This window comes from Syngnathus leptorhynchus, chromosome 15, assembly GCF_054491065.1.
Source record: "Syngnathus leptorhynchus isolate UIUO chromosome 15, UIUO_Slep, whole genome shotgun sequence".
Lineage (NCBI taxonomy): Eukaryota > Metazoa > Chordata > Actinopteri > Syngnathiformes > Syngnathidae > Syngnathus > Syngnathus leptorhynchus.
In genome coordinates, this window is record NC_141209.1 from 4,534,880 (window position 1) to 4,546,440 (window position 11,561).

Sequence of the window (11,561 nt, forward strand, 5' to 3'; positions counted from 1 at the left end):
TAATTTACGGAGCAGACAGCCAGCATATGGATTTACGTTTGAGGGGCTGCCATTCACACATCCACACTGGGAAAACACACATATATGTACACAATATAACAAAACACACAAAAGATCTCCAAACAGGAGGCCTTTCCTTCTGTGTTAATCCCTCACTTTTCCAGAAGTCTTTTTTAGAGCGAGGAGACGGGAGATGCGGGGGGGGAGAGGTCAACTCCGTTGAGTATACTCTTGGCTGTTAGTTGCCCTATTACTGCTGAGGTATAGGCACAATCAGCTTTTCCATGTGGTGGACATTCCAAGCCACATCTGCTTTCAATACATTCTCACGTCCAGCTGTTCCAGACATACTTTGTATATCATAGGCCTTTTTTGACTTGTTCCACTCAAGCTATAGGTGGGAACTTGCGCCATATGAATTCCTGCCATTCAGACACTACGTGAACAGGAGGCGGCATAGTTCAGATGATGATTGTCTTCCATCCTGAAGGTCCGATCCTCAATACTTGACCATGTCAAATTGTGGTCAAGATACTGAACTCCAAATTGCTTCGGATGCCGAGTCATGTCAGACCTTAGTTTATAAACTGCTTATTTCTTGAAAGATCATGTTACCTTGTCACGGGCACATGGTAAGGTTTTCCCTACTCGTGTCATTGCCTGCACATGCGCTACACGTGCGCTGGCTGGCAGATGTGCTGAAGTGATAAATCAGCATCAGTTATCAGATGCTGCTGTTTGAACCTCGTGCTCAAATGAAATTATATGAAAATTTGATCTGAAATTATGCAACCGTGAGACATGTGACTTAAGGTCTACACAGGGTCAGGGATCTGATTTTACTATCAAATCAAAACGATTTAATTGAATCTATTTCATATCGTGTTCATAGGCATATTTGAAGTTCACGCAGCTGCTTTCTATTCAGAACAATTTTGTATGGGCAGACAGGCGGATGGATCTGATGTTCCACTGCAGGTACATTTGCCCCTGAAGCCATGGGAGCATTTTTTTTTAATCTGACAGGTGACGAGAGAGTTTCACCTCCTCTCTCATCCTATGGGTGAAAAGTTTGTTGGTACTTCATGTGGTCAAGTGTGAGGGCCCGTGGAAAAAGATACATGCTGGGTCATTCCATGTAAAATAAATCAAGGGTTTTCCTTTCATCTTTCAGATTTTCTTCTGTTTTGAGGTGTGGTTGGCTTAATGAGCAGTGTCAGAAAAGTTCCAGGACTGCTTGGAGTTTTGAATGTGCAAGTTTTGTGACACCAGTCCTAGAAGGGACTAAATATCCTTACTGACCCGTGTTATTTTTGCTGGTGAAAAATTTTCTGACTAATGACTAATTATGCAAAACGTCCATTCGTCAACCAGTGATCCAATTTCCAACCACACCTAAGAATTCGAAGAAAATCTGAGAGGTGAAGTGGAAATTCTTGGTTGTTTTTATATGGAAAACCTTGCTACCGAGTCGAGAATGTCTCCTGCATAAACGACACAATTGAGAGCCACATCCTTGACATTATGATACCTTTGTAAGCCAAAATAAACCTACAAAGAGTCACTGGAAAACTAAATTCCCATTTGATAACTGCTTACATTTGCCTCTATAAATTGCTTGTGGAGAAACATGCCCATCAAGTCTATGTCCCCAGGATTGACTTTAAGTCGTAGCGCTATAGTACGTCATCCAAAACTTACATAAGAGAACAAGACATGTAGGCTGAATGGGGGGGGGGGGGGAGTTTAGCTTGGCAATAATCGTGGAATATGACAGCGAGGCTGTCTTCCCTCCGACTGCAGTGAAAATATTTACTAAACTACAAGTTCTCAAAAAAACCTTTCAATTTAAATACCTGCCAAATCCTTGAAAAAAATACCAATACCAGCAATGAACGACAGGGATTGAGGAAGTTCCCCTGGCTAATTAGCCGAATGCTAACGACAACATTCACTTCCAAAAATACAATAAATTTTTGATTTAACTCAAATCTAAAGTGGCAAAATATCCAAAAATTGCTCTGACATGATGTTTTTTTTTTAAAGTAGTTCCAGAACCACCCAACTCAACACAGGTTTTCTTTCTTCTCCTTGCACTCTGAATTCCACATGCATGAAGGTATTGATTGAGCACACATACGTGTCAGATATTAAGCACCGTTAGCTGAAAGACAAGCACATGGTCCTGTAAAAAAAAAAAAGGTAATTTCAAGGTCATTCTAAATGTAGGTCACCTTCCATTCTTTCTTTAGTCGTGACCCACTTCTTATATTGATGAAATTAGCCTTCAGATGTATTTCTTCACCTTTTAAATCAGAACAAAACACAAAAATAAAAATGGAATACTGTAGTCGTGATTTACGGCGACTAATTGGACTCTTATGCCGATGGCATTTTCACGATACATTGACTCCTAATTGGTCCAAAAAAAGATCCAAAATAACTGGAAGAAAAATATATATATTTATATATATAGCTTCAAAAAATTCCAATGGCATGACTTCACCTCAGTCCCTGACAGAACGTATGAGCTCATGATATATCGAAGCTAAATTACAGTCTGCAAAAACATCATTAATTAAGTTATACCTTAAAAAGTGGAAGCAAATGAAAGAGAAATCAGTGTATTGTTTTTTTTCTCTCATCAATGTGTCTGCGACGTCTGGAAATTCTATCCCCACTGCACGAGGGCACTCACTCCTAAATCGTGCCTCCCAATGGGAGCACCGCCGGAAAATGTCAGTCACGAGACTTTTCAATGCACAAGTCCAACCATCCAATGTTTCCAAACACAATTTGTAAATAAATAATAAATTCTGCTTAGCAGCGAGAAATCACAAGAAGTCATTTGAATAAAAATCAGTTTCTGGACTGGTCGCCAGGCACTTACAGGGTAGTACATCCATTTTTCTCATCATACATTATTTGTACAGTGTGCAGTCAAACAAATTGTCAGCGGAATGGGAAATTGAAGTCAAACAAAACAAGAAGCAAACTTGAGGCCAGTGCGGTTTTGGTGGTTTTCAGCTGCAAAACAAAACACGCCGTTCATAAAATGGGCACAGAAGCGAATGCAGTGACATTCAGTTGGACCCAAATGTTGAAAACTAGCATGGTCAGCATGGGCGGAATTACACTTTTTCTAATTCCTTAACTGCTCCATGTATGTCCACTGTCAGTCTCCGTTAGACTCAATTTGGTGTATATGGAAGAAAATCACACGCAAGATTTCACGTTGAAACTACACGAAATAAATGTGATACACACGTGCAATATAAATATTACATAAATGTGTTTCTGAACATATGTGCTGGCTGGGCATCAGACAGTCACAATGAGATCATTCAAATAAATCTTAAAAAACTGACATTTACGGTCAATCTCTGCAATATCGTCTCATCATAGTCACTCCCCCTTTTTTTTTCCATCGGGGGAAGCCCTCATGTCCAGACTAAAGGACATCCGGGCCGACCCAAACTCAGAAGTATGGAATCTCCTTATGTTCCCTCGAGACATAGCTTGTGCATATTTCGGGCTTTACCGTTAATGCTCAGACATGACAGCAAGAGTTATGACTGGAGGAGCGGCGGGAACCTTTCTTTCGTGGGGCATGGAAAGACATGCGGCATGAGGAAGGGGAGGCCAGGCTTCCCGGAACCGTTGTACACTGATGACCCGAAACGTCTTTCTGAGAATTTTTCTTTTTTTAGTCATCCTGTAAAGTGAAGGGAAAATTGACCAAATTTGTACAATCCAGGTATTTATGACACATTTCAATGTGTCCACATGGAAGAATCCATTCATCTTTTTTTGTTTATTGTTTATTGAGGATCACATCTGGCTAGCACATGTAAAATTACTAAAAGCCATTATCTTATACTCATCTTAATCAACCACTAAGTTACGCTATGTTGAAATATACAAATTTGCAGACGTGGAAGAAAAAAAACCTCGGGAGGCAAAGTCTGCATGCCCCCACTTGTTGATAACTGGAAGTGATGTTTAAACTTTTGCAGGACTTGGGTTTTCACAACTTGCGCTCTGGCCGGACAGCTGCCAATTTTAAGACACTTAGTCACCACTTGGCAAGTGGCGACGTAACGATTCATTGATGCAGATAGAAAAGACACATTAAGACGAATTCTTTACAAACGGGGACAGGTGGCACCTATTGCTTATGCCAGGAAAAATAATTTCATAATAGTCGATAGGTCGGCAATTTGCTACTTACTCATCTTAATCCATCCATCAAATTTTGAAATTTAGATTTCCTCTACATATAAAGAAAATAAAAATCGACTAAACTGCACAGTCCAGCTATACCACACAAACTGTCCACTTCTATATTTTAAACACGGTGTGGTGGGTGGCCAATGTTGAACGGCAAGAAAAATAATCCTAGATGGTCTGTTTTAGTTGCCTCCCAAGCAACCAAGATAACACAAAAGGTACAACGGGCACTCTATCCATCTGGTGCACATGCATTGGCTCCGTAACTCTGTGAATATTTGCCAGCAAATTCCACCCTTTTGTTCGATAATTGGCATATTTGTATGGATTCTTATATACCAGCAGTCCCCAACTACGGTATTTGGTACCTGGCCACACAGAGAGAGAACAAAAATATATTTTATTGATGATCAGAGCTGGAAAGAATGTTTGTTTTAAAGAACAGGTGCATCCGTCTGTGCCTCTGTACACGTGTAAAAGTACTTGTCTTGGTCTCGTGGTAGGATTGTAAAAAAAAGTGGATATTACCCAAAAGGCAATCATCAGGTCTCGTCCATCTGGGGAGTCCAAGCATATTTCAGTAGGGGGGGGCAGTGTTATTGCCCCCCCCCCCCCCCCCCCCCCGTTAGATCTGCCAGTGCTCTTGGCATATAATAAATAACTGAAAAGTGTATCAGCAACTGTGGCTCTCCTTTCCCACATATGATGGCATCACAATGACTGTAAAAAACATTCCAGCAGTGTAATAATTCATCTACCGAGCCATCCGCATTCACAAACAACTCCCTGCCATTGCCACAAATCACATACTAAGAAGTCAGCACTTCCTTTAAGACCTTTCTCGAATGCGTCAGAGCTTCCTCAACGAGTCCAGATTCTGTTAAAGGTGAAGAGATAAAAACGAGGCAATGTTTGTGTTTGGTACATTCTTAGGCCGCGTTCCCGGGCACCGAAACTGACCTCAGTCACAATTGTGTGCACACTAGTCAAAATATTGATGGTGTAGCCGATTCAGTGATAGGTACATAAAAACACACGAGGAATTTTATACATAGCTCAGACAGGATAATCAATTGTATTGTTATTGGTGATCTATCAAATGCGCTTGTAAACTTTTGAATATGTGCCCGTGAGCATTGGAAGAATTCTCGCCACTGACTGGAAGGAGATGCTTGAGATGCTGGAAATAGAAGTGACATGGCTTTATGAAACAGAAGGGCGATCATAAAAAAGAAGTAGCCCCTGTTCTTCACAGAGACAGCCGCAGACAAGAATGACTGGTTTCCAGGAGAACCGTCGGGGAATGACGGAGCAAAAAGCACTGGACACGAAGCAACTTTAAACAGTACACGTGGTATCTGGTTTATTGCTAAAACGCCTTTTGTGACATTTACAGTCATCAACAATACATACATGTGGAAAAAACTCCTCAAAACCCCAAGAATAAAGTCTTAAAATTACGTAATGAAATATTTTATTCCAAGAACAGAGAACATCCAAATGTTACAAAATAAGATGGCAGTATTTGTTTTATTTATTGGACTAATTATAGTCCCTCAAGGGCAAATTAAATCATCACAATAAAATTATGTAAAAAATTCCAGGAAAAAAAAGTGATAATCTTTTAAGAATGAAGTCGTAATATTGTGAGAAAACTGTGAAACTGTCTTACATAATCTTCCAGCAGATGTTCCCCTAAGTACCAGATATACTTGACATTAACGAGCTAAGATCAAGCTAATTGTTAAAAAAAAAATCTAAAAGTGTCAAGAAAAAAAATGTGGATTTTATTATATTGTCAAGAGGAAAACATTCAGACAGTAAAGACACATTTTGATAAAAATATTTTCAGTCCTCAATGTAACGGCAAGAAAGTCATTTCATGCAACACAACCATAAGACGGCACGGGATTGATCCACAATTACACATCATGCTCTGATTTATACTTCCCGCAAAATATACTTAAACGTCTATATTACAGAGGCCTCGGGTATCGGTCGTGAAACAAGAGACAAACATGATCATGTGCAGTATAGACAGGGAACCCCAGAACGTGCAAAAATGGAATAACCTCTAGCTCGAGGCAAGTGTGTGCCATACAGCTACTGGAAAATATTCAACGCTTACCAGCTTTGATTGAGCAAAAACATGTGTAAGAATGTAAGGAATCCCAAAGATAGGGCCTCACAAGTATTAGGTATAACCTGGAAAATGAGATCATCCTAAGAAATTTGTAATGTTTATCTACTGGATGACAATAGTAGATGTATAGTTGTACTTAATTAGGTCATTTTTAAAAGTAGGTCAGTCGTAGCAGTAATCTTAAGGGAACCCGAGTGATATCCAAATGTCTCGCCATGCTGACCGTGGCGAGGTGATGACATTCAAGTGTTATTCAGTGTGGATGTTCTGTCAACACAATAAAACGGCCAAGAATGTTCTTTCTATACACAAGCAGCCCGGTGGCTATTTCTTGGGAATTCACCAGGAATTCAGTCCTCAAGCACGTGTGGATTAAGTTGGATTCCAAAAAATACGACTATGGCCTACAATAACGACAAACAATATTTACTCCTCCCGATGGTGTTAAAATCGGCTATACCTTCAACCCGAAATAAAAATATAGCCTGAGCTTCTGCCACCCCGCATATAACATTTAACTTAAATCAAACTGTTACAATGCTCACCTAAAACTATGCACCATTTGTTACAAATAAAACTTTGATCTTGTAAATTGTGTATCAGATCCAGATGTACTGTAAATACCTGGAAATAAAAGATGAACTGTTGATCTTTTGGTCTCATGTTCATCTTTTGATGTCAAATCCAAACGTTTTCAATCTATAGCAACAAAAAATTTGACCTCATCGTTTTTGGAGGGGATCCTTGTTTAACCACACATATCTTTGCTGAAAACCCGGCCTACCAGAATGAAATTCCCTCGCCGGCCATTGCGGTAAAAACTGTAATTCAAGCTCTGAGGCGAAAATTATCGCCATTAAATCAAACACTAATTACTCTATTACAGCAGACAGCAACATAGCAACATTGCACAAGAACAATTGTTGAGATATTTGGAGACATTCACATGACTACAAGTCCTGTGTGTTGCTAATATTTGACTCGCCTCAGGCAGGGTACACCCAGAATCAGTCAGCCGTTAGTTGCAGTGTACACAAAAACAAGCAACCATTCACACGAATGTGAATCTTTGTGTGTCTTGGTATGTGAAGTGATTGACAATAAAGCTGACTTTGACTTTGACAAAGGTAAAAATGCTAATCGTTCGTTCCCTGAACTACCCAACTTGACCTCATATAGTGTAATTTAAGATTTTGTCTTGTATTTTTTTCCGGAGGTCCTGGAACGGATTAATGTATTTTCTATTCATTTCAATGGGGACTTAAGATTTGAATGAATGGAAATGTTCTGGTTATAACATAATTGACATTTGTATAGCCGCAGAAAGTTGTTCTTAACTATGGGAGAACAGTAAACCCACTCAACTGTCAATCAAGTCAGATGTCAGTGAACCCACCCACGTCACTATAGAACAAGATAAACAAATGCAATGGGTGCCTGAGCAGTGTGTTTTTAATAACAAACATCGGCCTCCAAACTGTACACATGATGTTTCTGGCCCCAACCCAAACAAACATATGTTAACACGAAACAGTCCAAGTCTTCACGTGAGAGCTAGACGTTTGGAATTCTTTTTTTCCTGAGTCTGGGCCACATCAACTAAAGCGAAGACATTCACATCGTTAGGCCCAAGGCTTCAAAGAAGAAATGGAAAAGTGGGTCAGATTGGAAGAGAAGAACAAGGCTGAGCCACAAACAAGGGAGACAGTTACTTGCATAGATCAAAACAAAGGAGGAAGGAAGAGTAACAGTCAACACGTGCAGGTAATTAAGGTGGGGCGGGAAAAACACTTAAGGGGGAAATATGAAATAGACCAAAAAGCAATGAGGTGGCAAAAGAACTCGCGCTACTTAAGTTGAAGTATAATATACAAATACGGTATTGCGGTTGTTTTGGCGGAATACGAATCAAGCAGAATAATTCGCCCGTATGAGGACAAATATTTCTCCAGATTGACAGAATGAGGTGGCATTCATCGTCGAGTTGGCAGGTTTTAGGGACTGCAGGGGGGCAGCATGCTTTAAAATAGTTGATGGGTATCTTGGGACGTTGCAACCCCAAGCGTTTCATATCATACGTTTCCACGGTCACGGCACGCACTTCTCAAAATCAGCGCTGAATTTTACGAGGCCAGGAAATGGGGTTTCCACTGCAAGTGGAGCTTGGAAATGTGTGTTGAGGGACAAGGAAATAGTTTTTGTCAGTAAAGCCCACTGGATAGTGTCATGGGGGACTTTTAATACTTCCTATGGAGACATTGTGGGATAGAATTTTTTTTGTGGCAAATCTCTCAATCCTTGATCCCTGATTTTATGGCTAACAAAATAGAGAATCAGAGGATTAAAAAAACAGTGTAGGCTATTTAATAGCAATTCCCTGGTTAGATGCTATGCCAAACATTGCTAACTGACATGGAGCTAATTCAAGGGATTGAGGTTTAATACTCTTAGTCCTGGTAAAAACCAAAGTTTCAAACACTTTTAAAACCTGAACAAAAAAGAAAGTTGTTCAAAATATGATTCATAAAGTACATAATTCTTATTTAATATATAGCCAGTATTTTAGTCTACTTCCTTTTCAATGCTAAGCTAGCATTGGCTAACAAACACACAGAAGCTGATTAGCTTATTTGGCCTCAAAGTTGGAAAAAGAAGAACACATACACAAGAAATAAAGTTTAAATAATACATTAGATGAATATGTTATACTGAGAGTCTGAGTAGGAGGGAAATGGTAATGGGGTCGGCGATAAGATAAGATAAGATAAGATAAGATAAGATAAGAGAGACTGGAATAGTCATGGAAAGACATAGATGTAGATGTACTTGGTTGATTCATGTTACAACAGATGTCTTGTCCAGTATATGTGCGAAAAGACGAATATCCATTAACTATAAGCACGTCATGACATCACTTGCCGGGATTGAACGCATTTACCGCCACCAATTTATCATTTTCTTCCATGTATTTTTTCTCAGATACACTTGTCAGATTCCAAATACAGAACGGTGTCTGATTCCTGGTGACGAATGCAAGCGAGCATGTTTGATATTTTTTCTCAGGAACAGAAATGATCTTCTGCTACAGATAAGGTCATTTCCTCTCCTCTTTGACAGAGGCACTAGTGAATGGCCCTCTTCTGTGATTTATGGCAGCCACTGTTCAGACATGCGCCAGAAACAAAAAAGAGAACTCTTTGCAACTCGCCCATGCAGCTCCTGGGAAAAATACTTTCTGACTCACAAACTTCTTGGTAAAAACCAAAGTTTCAAATGAACTTTTTCTGTAATGTTCTCTGAAATTCCAAGTAATAATAATAAAATAATACAATACAATACAATACATATAATAATATGTATTGATTAATTTCTACAGTGGCTCTGATTGATTAGTTGTAAACGATTCCGTGTTCATCAACAGCGATCATCTGGCTGATGTCCACTTTTTCTGTAATGTTCTCTTAAATTCCAAATAAATAATATGTATTGGTTAATTTCTACAGTGGCTCTGATTGATTAGTTGTAAACGATTCTGTGTTCATCAACAGCGATCATCTGGCTGATGTCCATAGGCTCTTAATGTGTTTGTGAGTCAGTGCTCTGTGTTTTGACATGTAGCTCCAGAGGCCTCTTACGCACACTTTCCACTATGGCTGTTGAAACACAGCCGTTTGTTTTACCTGAACCGCCGCTGATACTGTACGTACATGCGGCCTCCCTCGGGCCACTGTAAACGAGATACCACGGGAGTGGCCAGCCTACTCCCTAAAAGAAGTGAAGTTCAAACAACTTACTGCTGCAGGCGACATCATAAACAATGCTTGAAATTGTTTCTAAGGTTGTGTTTTGATTATAAAAACACGCACCGTCATGATAAAACAAAACAAATACTCAGGTGTCTTTCCACTTAAACAAATTATATTACCAATGTAGTTGAACTTTCTTGTCATCCTCACAATTTGTTGCATAACATGCCTCACGGCCGCATTCAAAATCATTTGTAGAATATCAAAACAGAGGATTATTATCTTTGCAAAGACAGATTTTCATCCTATACAATTAGTATAGCGGACTCATCCTGATCGTGGGAGGTGCTATGTAACACGCGCAGTCTAAACGTTTGTTATCTATGGGCTGTTTCCGCCAAAGCTGTCCAGTCCATTGGCGCTTGTCAGTTGTTCCTCCCACGCCGTGAGGTCACACTCCCACCTGGCTGATATCAGCAAACATCCTTCCCACCGGGCTAGAAACTCTGCCCCCACCACCACAATGTTTTCCATTTGAATCACTGTTTTGGACCAGTGAGCATTGTTACCGCCTTAACGCCTCTTTTGGCCTTTACGAAATGTTTGCAGGTGTCTTTTATCACACGCTGCATGTCTAGCCTACTTTTAAATAAGGTAGATGAGGTTCAGACTTAGATCCTGAACACAATTTATATCAAATCTGATGATCTTGTGATTTGATGTGAAATTGAATTTTAACATAAATATATACACATACAAATATATATGTATTCATTTACAGTATATACATATTAATCATATGCCTATGCATATATATATATATATGCACGCCAAAAAAATAAAGGTTTGGCTTATAATCAACATCATCCAAATAATATGCCATGATACGGTATAATATTGTTTCTGAGCGGTCCAGACAAGTCTCAGTAGCTTGCTCACTGAGTCACCTAGTGGCCACATTCAAAACTAACTCAACGTTCAACTATTTGAAAACTGGGAGCTGCTTTGTAGAATAAACAGTAATGATAAATAGACTGAGTATACCTAAGAATAAATAAAGTTGTGGAATGTTATGTTTTTATTTATACAAATACACATGGCCCAGCTTCAAAGTGTTCAGGTCATTCAGGCCCACACACATTGTCCTACAATATAAAAGTTATTAATAGTACATACATATATAACCGGGCCATTAAGTATTTATTTAACCGGAAACACCCCCCGACCCGGGTGAGTATATGGAATATTTGTCCGCTGAGCTTGTGGAATGCATTTTTGTGCGCGTCTCGGATGTGACTGCGACGAGCCGTGTGAGGTAAAAGGCCCGGGTCCGCCCCATCATGTGCATCTGGCCTCCCATTGGTGCAGCCTGCGCCTCAGGAATGTCTCTCAAGCCTTCAAATAGTCTCCACTTGCGCCCTAACCGGCAGTCACACATTGCA